Raw genomic sequence first — 4,817 nt, 5'->3', positions numbered from 1 at the left:
TAAGAGGCAGCACGTCCAGTGGATAGAGCACTGGGGGAGGTCAGAAAGACTTTGGTTCTAATTCCGACTCTGCCACTTGTCTACTGGCATGTCACTTCACTTCTCCTTGCTTCAGTTCCCTCATCTGTAAAATGGGGATTAAGACTCTGAGCCCCATGTTGGACATGGACTGTGTCCAACCTGATTAGGCTGTATCTACCCCAGCACTTGGTACAGTGACTGGCACATAGTAAGTGCATAACAAATACCATAAAAAAAGAGAGATGAGAGGCCAGTGGAAGTAGGGATTTTCCACTAACAATCCCAGTAGAGTCGCAAATTTCCATGCTTCCCCACTGGCCTGGACACTTCCCTGGTGTCTTGGACATCATGGCTCAGCAGAAAGAGCCCAGGCTTGGGAGTCAGAGGTCATGGGTTCAAATCTCAGCTCCGCCGTTTGTCAGCTGTGTGACTTCGGGCAAGTCACTTAACTTCTCTGGGACTCGGTTAACTCATCTGTAAAATGGGGATTAAGACTGTGAGCCCCACATGGGATAACCTGATCACCTTGAATCCTCTCCAGCGCTTAGAACAGTGCTTTGCACATAGCAGGCGTTAAATACCAAAATTATTATTATTACTATTATTATTATTATCATTCCTTCTGCCTGCCCTCTCTGTGGGTCCCAAGATGTGACCCTAGGGACTGGGACTGAAATTTCACATGCTGAGGAAAATCAACAATTCAGCCCAAAAATCCAGAAATCCGATTTTCCGTCAGACTTAGCAACTTTCATTTGATGTGATAGTTTGCTAATAAAACATGAGCATTACAGTAACGTAATATTTTAAGTACCCATTAACTAATACGTAAATATAATGGAACCTTATGGAAATATACTTAAGCTGTCACCAACACCCCTAATGTAATATTCATGATTGCTAAGGATATTTATAGCCCTCTCACTCTTGAGGTTTTCTCTTTCACTTTTGTGCGCGAGCCTAAGAGGGCCCTCTCCTGCGCTCTCCAACAGGCTTGAAGTACCTTTCCCTGTCTTCTCTTATGGAGTTGGCTCTTGTGACCATAATCACCGGAGTCCAACCTTTTCTTGGCCCTAAACCCAGAATTAATCAATCAATGAATCAAGCATTCTGTGGGTTTTAGTAATAATAATAGTAATAATGGTATTTGTTAAGCACTTACTAAGTGCCAGGCACTGTTCTAAGTTCTGGGGTAGATGCAGGATAATCATTCACTCAATCGTATTTATTGAGCACTTACTGTGTGCAGAGCAATGTGCTAAGTGCTTGGGAAAGTGCAATACAGCGATAGAGACAACCCCTGCCCACAATGAGCTCACAGTCGGGGGGGGGGGGGGGGCTAAGCACTTAGAACAGTGTTTTGCACATAGTAAGCACTTAATAAATGCTATTATTATTATTATTATTATTATTATTATTATTATTATTATGGTATTTGTTAGCACTTACTATGTGACGGGCCCTGTTCTAAGTGCTGGGGTAGATACAAGGTAATTGGTTTGGACACAGTCCCCATCCTACATAGGGCTCACAGTCTTAATCCCCATTTTACAGATGAGAGAACTGAGGCACAGAGAAGTTAAGTGACCTGCCTAAAGTCAGCCAGCAGAGAAGTGACAGGGCCGGGATTAGAACCCATGAGCTTCTGATTCCCTGACCCGTGCTCTATCCACTAAACAGTCCCTGTCCCACAGAGGGCTCACAGTCTTAATCTCCATTTTACAGATGAGGGAACTGAGGTGCAGAGAAGTGAAGTGACTTGCCCAAGGTCACACCAGACAAGTGGCAGACCCAGAATCAGAACCCAGGTCCTTCTGACTTCCAGGCCTGTGATGTATCCACTAGGCCATGCTGCTTCTGTATGTGTGAAGCACTGAACTAGACTCCTGGAAGAGTCAATCTTTTCTGAATCTCCACATCCCTGGGATGAAGATAGCTGAAGGAGTTGAGAAGGACGTTAGTGTCTGTCTCCCTTTCTAGACTGTAAGCACGTTGTGAGCGGGGAACATGACTACCAACTCTGATGTATTGGACTCTCCCAAGTGCTTAGTATAGTGCCCTGCACACTTTAAGTGCTCAATATATGCCAGTGATGATGATGGTGATGACAATGATGATTCAGCTCTAGGGCTTTGCCTCAACTTTCACAACTCTATTACTCTCCCTAATCCTACACTTATGTCCTTGAGTCCTTAATAAGAGAAGCAGCGTGGTTCAGTGGAAAGAGCACGGGCTTTGGAGTCAGAGGTCATGGGTACAAATCCCGGCTCCACCAATTGTCAGCTGTGTGACTTTGGGCAAGTCACTTAACTTCTCTGTGCCTCAGTTACCTCATCTGTAAAATGGGGATTAAGACTGTGAGCCCCCCGTGGCACAACGTGATCACCTTGTAACCTCCCCGGTGCTTAGAACAGTGCTTGGCACATAGTAAGCACTTAATAAATGTCATTATTATTAATACTATTAATAATAATAATAATAACTCTGGTATTTGTTAAGTGCTTACTATGTGCCAGACACTTTACTAAGCGTTGGATTTACCTGCTAAGAAATTAGGTTTTAAACCCCACCCTTCACCTTCACCGCACTTAGGCAAACAGCTTCACATTCAGTTGTTTCCCCTCCCTATAATTCATTTTAGCATCTGTCACCTCCGCAAGGTGAGGGCAGGGTTCATATCTACTAACTGTATTGTACTCTCCCAAGACCCTAGTACAGTACTTAATAATACTATTGATTGATGGATTGACTGGATTTGGAGTGGGCAGAAGCAAGACCCACATTCCCTGCCCTCATGGAGCTTACACTGTAATGGAGAAATTTGCAATCAAATACAGATGGGGTGGTATATCTCTTAGCTTTGACTGAACAGTGCTGGAAGACATTCAAACTGCCTCCTTTCAACCTCCCCCAAATCTCTTCCTCCAGAAGAAAGGGAAGAAGGGAGGAAGGAAAGGAGGAAGGATTATGATTTCATGAGGATTATGTGAAGGATGAGTTGGATGACAGTCTATCAATAGGTCAGCCAAAGGTATTTGTTGTTTCTAATGCTCTGACCCAGGGACACATCTCTCCCATAACACCTCACTCTCCATCCACAAGCATTCTGGTAGTGGACCCATAGAGTTTTCTTGGTACAAATACGGAAGTGGCTTCTGCCCAGCACAGGTGAGGTTTGACTTGGAGCAGATTGTCTTCCACTTACTAGCCACTGCCCAACCTGGGAATGGAATGGGTATGCCTATGCTTGACTCTCCCTCTCATAGCCGAGACTGGTAGAGTGCTGGAAACTCTCCAGGTGCGATCCTGAGAGGGGTCAAAGATATTTACCAAGTGATTACTATGTGCAGAGGACTATACTAAGCACTTGGGAGAGCACATTAGAGTGGGGAGATACAATTCCTGACCACAGGAGTTTACAATTTAGTGGGGAAGATGGGTGGTAGCAACGGTCAAACCTTTAGATCCCAAACATAGACTTTTATTGTTTTAAAAATTATGCTAACCTGGATCTTCTAGGGCAGTGAATCAGATACCGCTTCCCCTGATTTATAGCTTTTGGTAGGAGAAGTGTGAGCCAAGAAAAACGTCTCATAAAACCTTAACAACAGCCCGGAGATCACGGTGGGCTCCCAGTGGCTGGGGTGGGGCTAATTGAAATGTTTAAGAGCAGCACAGAGCCTTGGTTCCCCATGATCCATACTAAGGCCACCAATATAGACCATCTCTTTGTCTTTCCTGGACATATATTTTCACCCTTAGATCACAGGAACGCTAGTCCAGACTTCTAATTGCTAAAACCTTTAGACATACGGCACCTAATAATTGCAGCACCATGGCTGAGCCAATAATAAAGATAATTTACAGTTCAAAAGCAAGGAGTAATTTGTAATATGAATGGCTTTTTGTGTCCCTAAGCTCATTTCAGAGACTCTGGGATCTGTGTGGCCTGACTGTCCCCCTTGAGGGTCCGTGACCAGGTTTGCCATTTCCCCGACGTGGAATGTTTGCTGTTTGTTTAGCCATTTTGCTGCCTGGAAATCGGACAATGCAATGGGTGGGCAGTGCTGCGGGATTGGCTGTGGGACTTGAGGTCAGGTCAAAGGTCAGAAGTCATTCCCAGATGAGGACTGGCAGGGTGAACACCCTCAATTGCTTCAAGCCCTGACAACAGGGGACAGGCCCTCCAAACTCACTCAACATCTGCTCTCCCACCAACCCCAACCTGATACAGGTGCTTGACCATGGGGAGGTGGGCCTTGAGAGGGGGATCGTTTAGTGGAAATAAAAATCCTATCAGTTCGGAATGTAAGGCAAAGAAGCATGGTCTCCTACAGCTGGAAATGACCCATTAACAATGCCACTAACTTGCATTTGGTAAGCGCTTACTCTGTGTCAAGCATTGGAATAGACACAGGAAAACCAGATTAGTCCATTGGGACTCCCAATCTAAGGGGGAGGGAGAATAGGTTCTTTATCCCCATTTTACAGGTGGGGAAACCAAGGTCCAGAGAAGTTAAATAGCTTGCCCTAGACCACTCAGCGGACAAGGAGCAGGGCTGGGATTAGTACCCAGTTCCTTTCATTGGCACTACCATGCTCTTTTCCCATTTGCTTGCATTCACCCCAGCACTTAGTACAGTGCCTGGCACATAGTAACAGCTTAGCAAAGTATTATTATCAAGTGCCGTCAAGCTGTGTCTTATTCACAGTGGCTCCATGGATATATTTTCTCCACAACATCCTGTATTCTGCCATAATCCATAACCTTTCTAACAGTTCTTGTTATTGTTTTT

General features: G+C 44.9%; 1 non-coding gene across 1 annotated transcript; it reads right to left on the bottom strand.

Moving 5' to 3' along the window:
• Positions 1–3,199: 3,199 nt before the first annotated feature.
• LOC119935292 lies at positions 3,200–3,337 on the bottom strand. Its single transcript, XR_005453178.1, has one exon. It is a non-coding gene; the product is annotated as a small nucleolar RNA SNORA7 (small nucleolar RNA).
• Between the last annotated feature and the right edge of the window lie 1,480 nt (positions 3,338–4,817).

The sequence above is a fragment of the Tachyglossus aculeatus genome, chromosome 11 (assembly GCF_015852505.1).
Source record: "Tachyglossus aculeatus isolate mTacAcu1 chromosome 11, mTacAcu1.pri, whole genome shotgun sequence".
Classification (NCBI taxonomy): domain Eukaryota; kingdom Metazoa; phylum Chordata; class Mammalia; order Monotremata; family Tachyglossidae; genus Tachyglossus; species Tachyglossus aculeatus.
The sequence above is the reverse complement of the archived record's forward strand: the minus strand, read 5'-3'. Positions and strand labels throughout refer to the sequence as shown.